Here is a 17,033-nt window from a genome sequence, read left to right on the forward strand (position 1 = left end):
AATATTTAAACATGTATTCTAGCGATAGGAATACATGAATACATTTTCACCACAAAAACTCACAGTGTGCAAGCATATCACACAGGAGGCTTCTTTCCTACAGAGCGTCCTCTACTGTTCACCATTGGTAACAGTTTGACATGTAGCTTGCAGGCCTTCCCTTACATATTATACTTACACACAAAATACCTACATGTGCACAGATAAGAGGCTGTTTTACAACATAACTAGGATCCTACTAGATGCATCTTATCCTGGAATTTACTTTTTTCCCCCGTAAGCTTGGGAGATCTCAACTGCTTCCAGTATTTCTTACAAAGGATGGGTCTTAGCTGGCCTAGCAACTCCCCTATATATGGGCATTCGGGTTGTTTCTGATTTTTCACTATTACAAAGAGGGATGCTGGGAATATCCTTGATGATCCTGCTCTCGTGGCCTGGTTGAGACCTTCTCTCAGTCCCGAGGTACATGGAGCGCACTCAGCCAAAGGAAAATGCCTGATCCATAATGGCCCCTGAGTAGGAAGGGCCGAAGGCATGCTCCCTCTGCTGGGAGAAGCTCAATGCTGAGCCCAGGAACAGAGGCCTGTAGGATGGCATTTCAGGCAGTGAGACGGCAGTGGTGGGGTTAAGAATGCTGCCCGTTACAGAGTACCCATCCTCTCTTGTTCTCACCCAAGACAGTCCCAGAAGGGGAAACACGAAGACGCTGTGGGAGGAGGCTGGAGTGGAGAGGTCACTGATAGCTGCAAAGCAAAATTCTCAGAAGGGAGCTTGGGCTTGACCGGGACTTGATGAGACCACCATTCAAGGTCACGAGCCAGGGTACGGAGCTGGGAGTTTACTTTCTCTGAATGGTTGCTGTATGCGAGGCTCTGTGCTAGGAAATTTGGATGCTTGTTGCTGTTCAGTCAGTAAGTTGTGTCTGACACTTTGCGACCCCGTGGACTGCAGCACACCAGGCTTCCCTGTCCTTCACTATCTCCTGGAGTTTGCTCACACTCATGCTTATTGAGTCAGTGATGCCATCCAGCCATCTCATCTTCTGTCACCCACTCCTCCTCCTTCCCTCAATCTTTCCCAGCATCAGGGTCTATTTTAGTTCACTCCTGTGTGGTAGCGGGGATTTCATTTACAGACACAGATACTGCAGCTCAGGTGAGGTGGCTTGCCCCAGGCCACACAGCCACTTTCCCTGACTGCACAGCACAAGTCCATCCATCTTCCCTGGCTGCCTCCCTTTGGCCTTTGGGCTCCCCCACCAGATGATGCCAGGTCTGGCCCCACAGGTCTCCGGCCACCTGGGCCTTGCAGGTAAGTGGTCAGTGGCGACAGATGGACTAGGGCCTCTCCTGGGAAGAGCAGGGTCACCAGAGGGCTCGCAAAGCTGCCTGGGCTCATCCCATCGTGGCATCACGCGGCTGAGAAGCAGGCCCTAGAATCTGCACAGGCACCTGGGGAGTCAGGCAGAGCTCGGGTTTGCTCAGGCTGTGGGTCCGAGGCTAGGTTTAGGGTCAAAGGGCAAGCAGCATGGCTGGAGATTTGTTGGCTGGGGATGAAAATCTAGGGCCTTCCTTACTTGTCCCTTCCTATCTCTGTGTTAGGGCAGGATTTAGAGCTTTCTTCAGATTCTCAGAAGCATCTGCAGTTCCCAAAGAGGTTCGAACTTTGTGGATTAAGACATAGTCTCTACAGAGCACCTGGAGCACAGGAAGAAGTCTGGGAATCCCAGTTAGGACCCCATCTCTACTGTGACTCAGTGTCCCCATCTGTCTTACCCTGAGCTGGACCTGAGCATCCCTAAGGGCCTTCCTGGCACCTCCAGCTGGACTCCACTCTCCATCCTGGAGAAAGCAAAGCATTCTGGGAGGCTTAAGTAGGGATGGTCTTTGAGAATCTCTGGGGTCCAGGGGACAAAGAACTGGAGAGCTGGCTCATGCCTTGGGGAGCAGGAGGTGAGGAGACAAATAAGAGAATACAAGGATAAATTTCTCTGTCTCTTTTTTTTTTTTCCTCCAGTAGTTCTGGGCAGGGAGGGAGGGTCCAACATGAAGAACTGGGTATCTGTGTGTTGAGTGCTGGAAAAGCTCTTCAGGCTGGGGGGGTGCCCAACTCTGTGCCTGACCACAGAGGGATGTGCCCTGGTGGGAACGGAAGAGGGGAGCCCTGCTGTCCCCCCTCAGAGAGCTCTTACCAGCCCTGGCAGATACATTGCAGGCAGAGCCACAGAGTTTGGACTCTGGGGCTTCTGGGCTTCTGGAAGCAGCCCAAGGCCTGGATCCATCAATGAATGAGGCCCTGACATTGGCAGATGGCTTTAGCATCACACAAGCAGGGCAGACTTCCTGGAGGAGAAGGGAGACAGCATTGAGCAGGTCTCCTAAGTGTGCGTCCTGGAGCCAGACACACCTGGGTAACCCTCTTACCTCATCGTTTATCAGATGTACATCCATGAACAACTGACTTTGCCTTCCTGCACCATAGTACCCTAATCTCTGAAATGGGAATAATAATAAATTCTAACCCAGAGAGTTGTTGCGAGGATCCCAATTTCTTATAACAATGCCTGACACAAAGCAACTGCTCAACAAAGATAAGTCATTTTTGTGATTATTTTCTCAATGTGATTAGAAGATAGGAAGAATAGGAAAAGATGAAGATGCAGGCAGTCCAGGCGGCTGCCAGGGTGGGGCTAGGAAACCCAGGTCTGGAATAATCTCCAAGGAGTTTCTGCCTCTCAGGGAATAAGGGGGCCCAGCACAGATTTACAAGCAGTTGGATCATCTAGTGCTTGAAGTCCAGCATCCCTACTGTGGGGACTTTGCCAGCTTCTAGCCCCAAGTTCTGTGAGGACTGACCGCATCCCAAAGACGCAGAGCACAAACAGTAGAATCTTAGTACTGTGACAGTTAAGGAAAATATTTGAAGTCTGAGGTGGGGTAGGAAGTAAATAGACAGCTGCCTACCTTGACCATGCCCAACCAACTCTTCTGGGAGGTGGTGGGTGCGTGGATCAGACTACTGAGTCAATCAATAGCTTCTCGAGGGACAGGGCAGGTCCCTTTCCTAGTCTGGACCTCTGTTTCCTCATCCGTATAACGGGAAGGGAGTGGCTGGACCAGGTGACCAGAAAGACCCAGCCACCATGGTTATCTCTGAGCTAACAGTCCAGGCCAGAAGCCAGATGCAGAGGGTAGGGTCGAGGGCCGACCCTGGGGGGGGTCCCCCAGAGGGGAAGTGGGCAGGAAGCTGGGGTAAGGCAGATCCTGTCCCCTCCCTTCTGGCTGCCTGGCAGGTGACAGCTCCTCTGCTCAGCTCCCTGAACGAGACTGAGGCTGACGGACCGAGAAGGCTCCAGAGCCAGGCTGTCAGCAAGTGCCCCTGCCACCTTTGTGTGGCTAATTTGCATAAAATTTGCACATATCTGCATAATTTAGGAAGCAGCCAGTGCTCGTCTTGGGCAGTCCAACTCACTGTGATTTTATGAGCTTTGAAGTAGCCCTTTCTTCTCCTGCCCGCTCCCCCTTCTGCTTCCCTTTTCTCCGAGTCTGGGCTGTCAGATCCTGTTGCCTCTGCCCACTTTTCCAGGGCTGGAGGATGGGCCTCCCAGGCCGGCTTGGGTCTCCAGAGAGAGCCCCTCTGCAGCTGCTGAGTGTTGTCTGTAAGCCTGACACTGGCTCCAGCCCAACCCTCCAAGAAATCTTCACAAAGGATATTTAGGGACCCTGAAACAGCTCTAGGTTGTTCACAAAGAATAAGTCAGGGCAAGGTAACCAAATCTTTTTTCCTGACAGGGCACTAGGCACAGGGTGCCTATAGGTGCCTACAAAGCTCTGCACCTGATGTTGGTGAGGCCAAGATGGTACCCTGAGGCTGGAATACAGGGCATGGTCTACAACTGGCTGATCAAACAGTCAACCCTGACAGCTCCTGGATTACTGACTCAAGGATTGCTGTCAGCCCAGATGGATGTCACTACAGCTGTGCCACAGGGCTCTGTCCCTCTCCTTTCAACATTTTTATTCTTGAATTAGCCAAGACTCTTTTGGGTACAAATAACATTAACTCAGCTTTCCTGGTAGCTTAGCGGTTGAGAATCCACCTGGCAATGCAGGAGACACGAGTTCCATCCTGGGGTCAGGAAGATCCCCGGGAGTAGGAAATGGCAACCCATTCCAGTGTTCTTGCTTGGGAAATCCCACGGACAGAGGAGCCTGACAGGCCGTAGTCCATGGGGTTGCAAAAGACTCCAACATGACTTAGCAACTAAACAACAACAACATTAACTCAATTCCAACTGGTTAAGCAAAAGAAAAAAAAAAATAGAGAAGGAATTTATTGGCTAATGTAACCAAGAAATTCAGGGGTATGGACTTCAGGCATAGCTGGAGCCAGAAGCTCAAATACTATCATGAGAAAATTGTTTCTCTCTCCTTGGTGTTGGCTTAAACTGTCCGTTTTGCTTTTAAAGCTCCTGGAAGCTCCAGTGTGATAGATACCCTCCAAGCTCTAAGTTCCAGGGAATCAGAGTTTCTTCCTATCAGTTTCAATTAAAGTCTAGAATGCAGCCTCACTGGTTTAACTTGAGTCATGTGTCCAAGGCTGAACCAATCTCAGTGATCAGAAGCACGTGGCCCTCTCATTGGCCACACAAAGGTCACGTGGGCAACTGGGGCTGCGGAAGGGTCAGCCCTACTCTAAGGATTGAGAGTGGGAAGGGGGATGTTCCTCCAGGGAAAATCAGAGACCGTTTCCAGAAGATATGTGGGGTACTGGATATGATTCCAACTGGGTAACTAGCACTTTCTATGGATAAGTCTGTTTTTGCCAACCTGACATACAAGGAGCTGGAAACTGGGGAGGGGAAGGTTTGTGAAGACTCACTGAGACTATGGATGTAAGTTTCCTCACCTCTATGAGCTTAGGAAGAACTTGGGCAGGATTTGAACTGTGATGTTGGAGAAGACTCTTGAGAGTCCCTTGGACTGCAAGGAGATCCAACCAGTCCATCCTAAAGGAGATCAGTCCTGGGTGTTCTTTGGAAGGAATGATGCTAAAGCTGAAACTCCAGTACTTTGGCCACCTCATGCGAAGACTTGACTCATTGGAAAAGACTCTGATGCTGGGAGGGATTGGGGGCAGGAGGAGAAGGGGATGACAGAGGATGAGATGGCTGGATGGCATCACCGACCCGATGGACATGAGTTTGGGTAGACTCCAGGAGTTGATGATGGACAGAGAGGCCTGGTGTGCTGCAAATCATGGGGTCTCAAAGAGTCGGACACGACTGAGCGACTGAACTGAACTGACTACTGGTTCCTGGGTACTTGGTGGGGAAGCCATGACACCCAGTGACTGCAGAGCCCTGAGTCACCTGGCCTCTGAAAAACAAAGACATGCACTTTGTAGGGCAAAAGGGACCGCAGCAGCCATCTGGATAAGGAACAGGGAGGTGTCGCTATTTAGCTCTGATAGAAAGTGGGCGGGATGACCCTGGACTTCCTTTCCACAAATGCTAATGGAGCCTTGGCCCTTTAAAGCTAAGGAGGCTTTGAGGTAGGGAGTAATTACAGACACAAGAAATCTCCATTTTAAGGCAGTCCCTCATCAACTGAAGGCTGTTCATCCCATCCTGAGGCCAGAACTGCTGAATCTGCCCTCCACCTCAGACCAGCTCAGCACTTTGCCTGCTCACTTGGGTCCCAGGGCTGCCCAGTCCAGGGTGGAGGCTGGAGCTCAGACCTGCAGCTCTCAGCCCTACCTACACATTGTGCTGCCCGGGCCATTGCGGTGGGGTGGATGCTGCCAGCTTTGCCTGGGGCCTGGCAGAGCTCAGCCTCTTCCTCATGGGGCCGCTGCCCCAGGGAAAGGCCAACAACTGCCAAGCCCTCAAGAGGAGCCAGGCCCTGGATTAAGCGCTTTTACTCGTTTAATCCTCAACAACCCATGAGAAGGATATGGTTTATCACCATAAGCTTCCTCCTTGTTTTAGGACCAAGGAGCCTGAGATCCAGAGAAGTTAAAAACTTGCTTAAGGTGGTACATCCAGCAAACAGCAGTGGGATTTAAGCCTCAAAGACCTGGGTTCTCTAGGTTGTACTGTGTTCCTGCCTCTTTCTGTACAATGGGCACACAATCACATGTGTCCCATGCTGCCAGAAGTAGGCTGCTGCTGCTGCTGCTAAGTCGCTTCAGTCGTGTCTGACTCTGTGCGACCCAGAGTCAGCCCACTAGACGACAGCCCACCAGGCTTCCCCGTCCCTGGGATTCTCCAGGCAAGAACACTGGAGTGGGTTGCCATTTCCTTCTCCAACGCATGAAAGTGAACAGTGAAAGTGAAGTCGCTCAGTCGTGTCCGACTGTAGCGACCCCATGGACTGCAGCCTACCAGGCTCCTCCGTCCATGGGATTTTCCAGGCAAGAGTACTGGCATGGGGTGCCATAGGGAAGAACAAACCAGATTTTAATTTATTTATTATATTATTTTTTTTTTTATTGGAGTATAATTGGGCTTCCCTGGTGGCTCAGATGGTAAAGAATCTGCCTGCACTGTGGGACACCTGGGTTTGTTCGATGCCTGGGTTGGAAAGATCCCCTGGAGAAGGGAATGACTACCCACTCCAGTATTCTGGCCTGGAGAATTCCATGGACACAGGTGCCTGGCAGGCTACAGTCCATGGGGTTGCAAAGAGTCAGATACGATTAAAGGACTTTCACTCCACTTTTTGTAATTGCTTTACAATGTTGTATTAATTTCTGCTATACAGTGAAGTGAATCAGCTATATGTATACTTACATCCCCTCTCTCTTGGACCTTCCATTCCCCCATCCCCACCTCTAGGTCATCACAGAGCACCGGGCTGAGCTCCCTGTGCTACACGCTGCTTCCCGCTAGCTGTCTATTTTACACACAGCATGTGTCAATCCCAGTCTCCCAGTTCACCCTACCTACCCTTTCCCCCCATGTCCACATGCCCATTCTCTATGTCTGTGTCTCTGTTCCTACCCTGCAAATAGGTTCATATGTACCATCTTTCTAGATTCCACATATATGGATTAATATATGATATCTGTCTCTTTCTTTCTGACTTAACTTCAGTCTGTATAATAGGCTCTGGTTCCAGCCTCCTCTCTCCAAATGACCCAATTTCATTCCCTTATATGGCTGAGTAGTATTCCATTGTATATATGTACCACATCTTCTTTATCCATTCATCTGTCATTGGACGTTTAGGTTGTATCCATATCCTGGTTATTGTAAACAGTGCTGCAAAGAATATCAGGGTACATGTGTCATTTTGAATTATAGTTTTCTCAGGGTATACGCCCAGTAATGCGATTGCTGGGTCATATGGTACTTCTATTTTTTTTTTAAGGAATCTTCATACTGTTCTCCACAGTGGCTGTATGAATTTACATTCCCACCAGGAGTGCAAGAGGGTTTCCTTCCCCCCACAGCCTCTCCAGCATTTATTGTTTGTAGGGGTTTTTTTTTTGATGATTTCCATTCTGACCGGTGTGATGTTATACCTCATTGTAGTTTTGATTTGCATTTCTCTAATAATTAGTGATGTTCGGCATCTTTTCAAGTGCCTGTTTGACATACAAACAAGATTTTAGAAGACAGGGCTTGAGAAGCACCCTTCTAAGATAGATCTTTGTCCTCACTACCAAGGCAGAAGAGGGGGAGCTGGGCGGGGGAGCAGGCGGCTGCAGCCCCAGGACAACTGCATGGAAGGAATGTGTGGAGGAAGATGGCATCAGCTGTGTCTACCACTGTGAAGAGGAAGCGGCGGGGGAGGAGAGTCAGGATGAGGCTTTAGGGGTGGAGACTGGGGCCTTAGCTGAGCAGCGAAGGTGGGCGGAGGGCAGCTGGCCAGGCCTCAGGGAACTGGCTCACACAAACCACTTGTGAAGGATTTTATCAGCAAGTAGAGGAAGGAAGGAGGAGGATGGGAATAGAGCTAGGAGAGGGCTTTTGATGCAGAGGAAACAGGGCATGTCTGGGTCAGAGCCAGGGCATTGGGAGGGAGACAACCACCTCATCTCCCAGTTCCAGAGTCCCCTGCAGGACTGGTGTCATGCCCATTCTACAGAGGAGGAAAGAGGCTCAGAGAAGCAAGGCCACCGATGTTGCTCCCAGCTGGGGTGTTGGGACTGGAGTGCATACAGACTCAGCTGGCTGCTGCTCCCTGCCACACACCTACTTGCTATGGCTTGGGATGCATAGATGGATGCCTTGTTTTTTTACATTGTCATACTGTTTTCCAGAGCTTGCACATCAGCCCACCTTTGGAAGTCTCAGGGGCTCCCAGGACAGGAGGGAAGATCACCTGGGATCATCATAGCCTCACATGTGAACAGCATTCTCTCCCATCAGCTCAGTTCAGTCACTCATTCGTGTCTGACTCTTCGCGACCCCATGAATCGCAGCACTCCAGGCCTCCCTGTCCATCACCAATTCCCAGAGTTCACTCAAACTCATGTCCGTTGAGTCGGTGATGCCATCCTGCCATCTCATCCTCTGCCGTCCCCTTCTCCTCCTGCCCCCAATCCCTCCCAGCATCAGGGTCTTTTCCAATGAGTCAACTCTTCACATGAGGTGGCCAAAGTACTGGAGTTTCAGCTTCAGCATCAGTCCTTCCAACGAACACCCAGGACTGATCTCCTTTAGGATGGACTGGTTGGATCTCCTTGCAGTCCAAGGGACTCTCAAGAGTCTTCTCCAACACCACAGTTCAAAAGCATCAATTTTTGGCTCTCAGCTTTCTTCACAGTCCAACTCTCACATCCATACATGACTACTGGAAAAACCATAGCCTTGACTAGACAGACCTTTGTTGGCAAAGTAATCTCTCCCATAGCCTCTGCCTTTCCCCAGAGGAAGAGCCAGGCCCAGGTTCAGGAACTTTCAGTCACTGCTGTCTTCAAGATGACAAGCTGCTTCTTGAGGTGGTGAACTTCCCATTCCTCAGGGTGTGCAAGCCGGAGCTGGATGCTGTCTGGGCCTGGGCTATTACGGTTGAGATTGCTGCCCTGCATTAAGATATCCTGGCCCACCTCCAATGTCCTTCCCATCTCTTAGTGAGGGAAGTCCCCTACCTGATGGAGGAATTTCTGGCAGGCCAGAGGACAGAAGTGTGGGTGTTGGTGGGCCCTCCCAGAGCCCCTCCAACTTCACTGTAGAGGGAGTTGCCTCCTCTGTTTCTGTGTGTGCTTGTCTCTGGCTCAAGGGTCCCTGGACACAGGCTGGGCAGATCCCCATAGAAACAACTATTACACCTGTAGATGCCCATGGCAGCAACCCAGAGCAAGAGAGGGAGAAGCCAGGGCCGAGGGGCCGGGGCAGTGAGCCGGCCTCCCCCGTTTGTGCCCCACAGCAGAGCCACATGAGCTCATTTGTGAACTGCCTCATGTGGAGTGGGTCTCCCTGGGAAGCCACTAATCCCATCTCACGCCTCCTGTCTCCTGGGGGGCAGTTTCCTGAGGATCAGCGCTCCCCGCAGGAGACATGTGGGGCGCTTCCTGACTTCACTGACGTTTCTGATTCCAGGCCCTGAGCGGCTGTGCGACTTTCCTTCCAAGTCCTCGGTTCCACAGATGCCAGCTTGCAGGGCCAACTGGTGGTTACCCGGCAACGCAACAAATATTTGGGCCAGCCAGCCTGGTCCGTGCCCCCCATCCTGGGTTTAGTGAGACCTTAGAAGGCAGGCAACCCCATGGGCTTTGCCTATTTTTTAAAATATCTGGGCACCAAGTAAAAATAACTCTGCTTGGCAAAGCCCTTTCTGCTGACCCCTTCTCCAGGGATTTCCATTTGGGGACCTGGGCAAGTAGGTGTGGGGACGGGCAGAGATAAGGAAGGGATGGGTGAGAAGGCAGCAGGCAGCTGTGGATAGAGGAAGCCAGGGCTTTGGGGCTGAGAAGGCCTGGGTTTACACCTGGCTCCGGAAATGTTGGCAGGTAGGAAAGAGTGGACCCCTCCCCCTCAGATCTGCTCTGCTCCAGAGAGCTACCCATCTCATCCCTGGCCTACAGCACCCTCACCTGATCTGACCTGGCTCAATCTGGCTCCACCCAGTGGGTCTATACTGCACCCCCCTCAGGCACCCCATCTCTCTCTGGGATGCCTCATTAGTCCTCTTGGCCCCTCCCATTCAGCCTCCACCCAAGAGGCAGAGATTTGCACTAAAATAATCATCTGATTCCCTCATTAGGTCCTGCTGAGAACCTCTCCCGAGAGCCCCTTAGCTAGTACCCAGGAGAGCCCCTTAGCTGGTACCCAGGCCCTGCCTGGTTCCTCTGCCTCCCTTCCCTCCCCTGCAAACATTTCAGCTCTGGTCATTTGCCATTGTCTAAGCCAGGCTTCCTTGGTCCTTCAGGCCCTGGTTGGGGCTGGTCTTGGGCACTACCCCACCCACACTTCCCCACCCTTCCCCACCCTCTGGGCGTCTGCCTTCTTGAGGATGTACAGACTGGATGAGCTCCCGTGGCATTCCTGGTCTGACACCTGTCAGTACACTCTGAGCAGAGGTTTCTTCTTTACTGACCTATCTCACACCACCTCTGCACCCTGACCACCCTTCCACCCCCACCGCCCAGCCCTGGTGCTGTCCACCCTGCATGGGGCAGGGACTTGGTTGAACCAAGGCAGGGTCCTTGGGGCAGGCCCCTGTGGGCCCATAAAGTGAATTTGTGCCCTAAAAAGAGACTTCCTTCCTCTAGCGGACACAACTCCACACGGAGCTGCTGGGCTCGACGAGCGGAACACAGGCTGGAATTCAGTCCTCCTTCCTCCCCGCCCAGGCATTGCGACCCCGAACTCGACTTTGTCCAGGCCACCTCCCCCAGGGCTGGCACTGCCCCCAGCATAGCACTCAGAGGAAGCAGGCTGAGTTAAGCTGGAGCGGGCCAGGTCTCCAGGCCTCTGCCCTGCGCTGGCCATGGCTCCCATAGGTGGGTTATGTCCTCTTCTCTGTCGTGGGTGCTTTCTGCTGCGTCTGCTGTAGTGAGGCTCTCCCCTCGGTGGGGCTCCCAACCCGGCATCTTGCCAGCATCTGCCTGGCACTCTGGCCATTTGTGTAGATGTTCATTCTCATATATTGAATCCACGGCATTCCTCTTCTTGTTGATATCGTACAAACAAAAACCACAGTTTTAACTGACAGTCTGGGTGTCCAGGATACGAAGGGCGCTGGGAATGTGAAGCTAGAGCGCAAGGCAGGGAGAGGCGGCCCTGAGGCAGAGGGGCCTGCAGAGGGGCTGGGGCTCCCTCGGCCTCCCCCATCCCCATCTTTCCTTGTCATAGGCTGCACTTCCTTCTGGGCATTTTCTGAGGAGAGTCGGTGACTCTGGCTCATCTCTCTCTTGTGTGAGGAGCAGGTATCCCACCCACTGTGTCCAGGAAGAGAGATGACAAGCCCCCTACTCACCCCCTCACACATCTGACGTACTCACCATGGCTCCCACCACACCAGAGAGAAAGCCCACGTCTCCACGTGACCTACACGGGCTTACTGACTCGGCCCCATCCCCTCTCTGACCTCACATTTTCCTCTCTCCCCCTCAACTCACTCTGCCTCCACTGTGCTGGGTCCTTTGATGCCCCTCCCCTTGCCAGACACACTCCCACCTCAGGGCCTTTGTACTTACTGTTCCCTGGATCTCACAGTCTCCTAGCTCAGGACCCACATGACTCTCTCCCCCACCACCTTTGCCTCTCTATCCAAGGGCCACCTTCTCAGCAAGGCCTTCCCTGACCACTTGTTTAAACCACAACCCCTCCCCAGAACCCCCAAGTTCCTGATTATTTTTCCCATAGCACCTATCATCATCGGAAATACAATATATTTTTCTTTCTTATTTTGTTGGGTGTGAGTCTCCCCTCTTGGAGAAGAAAATGGAAACCCACTCCAGTATTCTTGCCTGGAGAATTCCACGGACACAGGAGCCTGGTGGGCTGCAGTCATGGGGTCACAAAGAGTCAGACACAACTGAGTGGCTAAGACTAGACTAGTCTCCCCTCTAGAATGTAAACCCCAAAAGGTCAGTCACTTTTCACCGCTCCATCCCCGGTGCCTGTCAAAGGGTAATTAGCATGAATGAGAATTTGTAGAATGAATGAAAGAGTGAATAGACAACAGCAGCAATAAGGAGGAGCAGCTGCCTTGGCTGGGCAACCTCTTGGGCTGAACTTTCGCATCCATTCTCTCCTTGAATTCCCCCAGCACCCCTCCACCTCCTAAGTGAGAGAACTGAGTCTCAGGAGGTTAAGACTCCCCTGAGGTCACTCAGACAGTAGGTGACCAGGACAGGCTAAGGTGGACCCTGCAGGCCAGCATGTGCCCACTACACCAAGTAGGGGGCCGCCCCACACCTGCCATCTGGAAGCTCACTTGACTTTGGCCTTGGAATCCCAATGTCCCTGCAGACTCTGACATACCCAGCATTCCCAGGGCCAGAGCCTTGGGCTGGGGAGGTGGGGTAGGGGAGAGGGTGTGTGAGCATCCATCTTCTGTCCCTGCAGCCTGTGGTGTGGTCCTCTCCTCTCTGCCTCAGGCTGGGGAGGGGGGCTAGGGGAGAGGGTGTGTGAGCATCCATCTTCTGTCCCTGCAGCCTCCTTTCTGCCTGCCGCAAAGTCTCAGGCCATTGGACATCCTCCCATGGCTGGCCCACATCAATGTTCCCCCTTGCAGCTTCCCACGAGCACGGAAAAGGCACAGCTTTTAATCTCCCTTTTGCCCCGCCTGACTCCCGCCGGTCATTTCAGCGGCACATGAAATATATTCCAACTCAGCCTCTTTCTAAATCTACTTGTCGCTCTCTCTTCTCATATTAGCACCCCCTCTCCTCCAGCCCCTCGTTCTCTGCCATCCTCTGCCATTGCCTCCTCCAGCAAAGCCCCCAGGGAATGTTGTATATGAAATTATTTTGTGAAATCCAATAAAAATTTTAATCAGGTCAACATCATTACAGGAAAAGGAAATGATGGATCTTCCCTGGTACAGAAAAAATGAAGAGAAGAAAAATATCCACCAAGCCACCCATACACCAATGCCTGCCTTTGTGTATACTCGCAACCGTGTGTGTGCCCCCCCACTGATGTACGTGGCACCCTGTGCTTGCACACATGTGTGCATTCTCACGAGCCTTGTGTGCATCATTGGCAAGTCCTTGGCACCCTCTAGGCCTCAGTTTTGCCATCTGTACAATGGGGACTTGATTACTGAACTCAAATCTCTACCAGCTTGGGAACTCTGTAATCTGGTGCCTGCTCACAGCTATGCCCATGGTCACACCTCGGCCTGGAGGTGGAGGTGGCGGCCTCGGCCCACAGTGCTGATAGATGCCATCTCAGAGCGCAGAGAATTGAGTGGAATACCCCAGCCTCCAGCTCCAGGCCCACTCCTAACATTTGTGGGGTCTGAGGCAGTGGTAAAAATGGAAGCCCGTGTACTATATGTCTAGATATTTACATTATAAATCAAGCTAACTGTTAAATAAAACATGTTTTAGGCTCCTACCTTGACAAATACTCCTTCAGGGAACCTGAAAGGCCAGGTTCAAGTATAGAATTCTTGGGAGGAGCTGGCCCCCAGCCTCCGGCCCTGGCCTGCACCTCACTCTGCCCTCTGCCCTTGCCTCACATATGTGGGGACAGACACCCCAAGCTGCAAGGCCTAGCTCTGTTTGCACCCCATTCCCTGAACACAGCCCCCTGGACTTTCCTCAGGCCTTAAGCATGACCATCAGTGGCATGGTGCCCTCTTAGAAGGTGGGGGTCCCCGGAAGAAGCCCCTCATGATAGGAAGTTCAGGCCAGAGCACTCTAAGGTGCAAGGCTCACAACAGGAGTCCCTCTTACCTGGGTTTGGGGTGACGCTGACCCACCTCCCTGCCATGGGGAAGAACGTGTCAGGGGCAGCACACTGATTGAAACCGGCCACCCTGGCCAGGTGCCATAGTAACCATTTGCATGAGCTGTTTTACAGCAGGAGGTCCTGGTAAGGAACACGGAACTAATAAGCCTCCACCAATCAGAAGAGTTTGGGAAAGGTCAAAAGGAGACACCACATGTCCAGCCACCTCCCAGAATCCTTCTCACTGGCATCCATCTTGGCTGAACAAGGCGTGCACCCCCAGGAAGGACTCTGAGTCAGAATGACTGGCTAAAGACAACCTGGGAACTAATTCCATCACCATAAAACCCGAGACTGCGAGCCATGTGACAGAGCTATTCTCCTGGGTTCCCTTACCCTGCTGCTCTCTACCCGGGTGCCCTTTCCCAATAAAATCTCTTGCTTTGTCAGCACATGTGTCTCCTCGGACAATTCATTTCCGAGTGTTAGACAAGAGCCCAGTGTCAGGCCCTGGAAGGGGTCCCCCTTCCTGCAACACATGGACAGAGCAGCAGGAGTCACTCCTCGCATCATGACAAGGCCTATGGGTTCAGCTGACAGTCCACCCTCAAGCCCCTCTCCCCACCCTTCTCTCTCGGGCTGGTCCACAGCATTTAAGGGGTGCTTGCCAGGGAGGCCCCAGGCACACAGATATGCCCCAGAGTCGGGCGGAATGTTCTCTGCACCTGCCCCATGAGTGTGATGAGCTTCCTCACTCAGGGATGCGGGTGGGGACACCCAGCCGGGAGCACTCACCCTGGGGAGACGTCAGGCTTTCTGAGCGGGAGGGTCAGAGCAGATGCACATGTGGGAGGAGCCCTGGGGAGAGGCACTTTCGGAGCCCTGTTCCAAGGATGCCGCAAGCCGCCAGAAACTCTCAGTGTCTATGAGTCTGGAAGACAAGTCCATTAACCCACTGGTGCCCATGGTCCCACCGCAAGGAGGGGAGTCTGGATTCATTTTCCCTCACCCATAAAACAGGGAAGTGACCCTGGCCACTCTGGGGTTCCTGGAATAATTACAGGGGGCTGTGTCTCTGATGGGGATAGAGTAGGAACAAAGGAGACCCCCTCCCACCCCCACCATTCTCTCTCTGCCTTCTCCAGCCCTGCCCCCAACTGAATCCAGGAAGCTGCTCTGCCCTTCTGACATTTACAGACGACTGTCCCTCCTCTCCTTCCTGCTGACATCTGAGCCTCCACCTGGGCCAGCAGGCCGGGTTGGAGGCAGGGCTGGGAGGGAAGCTGCTTAGCCTCTCCTCAGGGGTTCCTAGGGACAGAAGTTTAGACCCTAGCCCTCCCCCAGGCCAATGGTGAGACAGAGCCAGAAAGACTGGGCGGAGGCTCCCCCTCCACAGAGCCTCTCTTCTCACCCATGGCCTCTCTTCTCCAGGAACTCCTCCCAGTGTCCCAGGCAGGAGGCACTGACCCTTGCAGATCCACCAGAATTTCTCTCGCTTCTTGCCGGATGTTTATTCTGTAATCAGGGGCCTAGGATTGCTCAATACGCTGCACAGCCAACTTCCCCCTCTTTCTTGGCCTTCCCCGGCCTGGCCCTGTGGGGGCGTGAGAGGTGGATAATATTCCAGCTCCTTATCTTCACAGGCTTCCCAGGTGGCGCTAGTGGTAAAGAACCCGTCTGTCAATGCAGGAGATGTTAGAGATGCGAGCTCGATCCCTGGGTAAAGAAGATTCCCTGGAGAAAGGCATGGCAACCCACCCCAGTATGCTTGCCTGGAGACTCCCACGGACAGAGGAGCCTGGCGGGCTACAGCCCATGGGGTCACACAGAGTCGGACACGACTGAAGCGACTTAGCGTGCACACCCTTACAATAAGGCATCACTGCAGTGTGCTTCTTGCAGTCCCTGTCAAGTCCCCAGGTCCCCAGGCAGACTAGACTCCCCGATGCCCACATCAGTCCCCCACACTGGCACTGATCTCCTTCTCTGTTCCATCCCACTGCCCTTCTCTTCCTCCTCCCTTCCTGGGATCAGCTTGGACTCAAATGCCTGTCTCAGTGACTGCTTCTGGGGAAACCAGCCTATGACAGTCATGGATGCAGTGAGTGCCAGCTGGGACTGGATCCCCGGGGGAGAAAGGACAAAAGCAAAGCTCATGTTCTGATCTTACTCCTTACTGCAGGGCTCCCCACTTCCCCCAGGAGACAGTCTGTATTCCTGGGCGGGGGCCCCTCTGGCTTCCACGTCCTCCTCGGCCACATCAGTGGGCTCTCAAGGCTTCCAGTTCCCTCCTCAGTTGTCCACTAGGCCGTGAGTCCTGGGAGGGCAGGGACTGGGGCCTGGCACCAGTGTGGCATCCATAAGATGCTCAGGACCAGCTCTTGAGGGAGTGAGGGTGCTGGCCATGCTCTGGGAGCTCAGAACAAGGGCTTAGTCACTTCCTGGAGGATCTGGCTGGGATGGAGGGAACGTCTTCCCCACTACCAGCCCAAGGAAGCTGCTTCCTGCAGGCTGCCATGAGAACATGTGAATCATGGAAACAATGATGTCTGGCTTACCGTGATTATTGGGGCATTTGTGCAATTCGTCCTTTGCAATTTCGGGGAAGAGGCCTTTGTGCCAGAAGGAAGCCACCTAGCTCCATAACGAGGCAGTCTTGGGGTCTGCCAGGTCATACCCTCCAAGTGGCAGGAGCCTTGGGAAGTGGATTCAGGTGTGGAGGACATGAGGCGCAGGCTGGGAGAGAAAGAATGTGGCCTGAAGGAGCTGCTAGGTGAGCAGGAAGAGGCCGGGGCCGGTGGGGCCAGGGCCAGTCACCATGCAGCCTCCACGTTGAGTCTGTGATTGTTTTCAGGTGTAGAAGTGAAGATGCCAGATATGTCCTATTATTAAGTCTGGTGTGACGCCAGGATAAGGTCTTGATCACTCGAATATGAGGGGCCTGAATGAAATGCCTGGGCTTCCCAGGTGGCGCTGGTGGTAAAGAACCTGCCTGTCAGTGCAGGAGACACAGGAAACATGGTTCAGTCCCTGGGTCTGGGAGATTCCCTCGAGGAGGACATGGCAACCCACTCCAGTTTTCTTGCCTGGAAAATTCCGAGGACAGAGGAGCCTGGTGGGCTACAGTCCACGGGGTCACAGAGAGTTGGACACGACTTAGCAACTGAGCACACAA

The 17,033-nt window shown here is 53.0% G+C and overlaps 1 long non-coding RNA gene across 1 annotated transcript in view; it reads right to left on the reverse strand.

Annotated features, from left to right (window-relative positions):
• The window catches only part of LOC129634015 (uncharacterized), a 49,130-nt gene extending 33,784 nt beyond the window's left edge, over nucleotides 1-15,346 (reverse strand). The window contains exons 1-2 of the long non-coding RNA XR_008705367.1: nucleotides 15,270-15,346; nucleotides 14,654-14,789 (exon numbers count right to left, since the gene is read on the reverse strand). This is a non-coding gene — a long non-coding RNA (uncharacterized LOC129634015). The remainder of the gene's footprint in view (nucleotides 1-14,653; nucleotides 14,790-15,269) is intronic.
• Nucleotides 15,347-17,033: the final 1,687 nt, after the last annotated feature.

Source organism: Bubalus kerabau, chromosome 19, assembly GCF_029407905.1.
Source record: "Bubalus kerabau isolate K-KA32 ecotype Philippines breed swamp buffalo chromosome 19, PCC_UOA_SB_1v2, whole genome shotgun sequence".
Classification (NCBI taxonomy): Eukaryota; Metazoa; Chordata; class Mammalia; order Artiodactyla; family Bovidae; genus Bubalus; species Bubalus kerabau.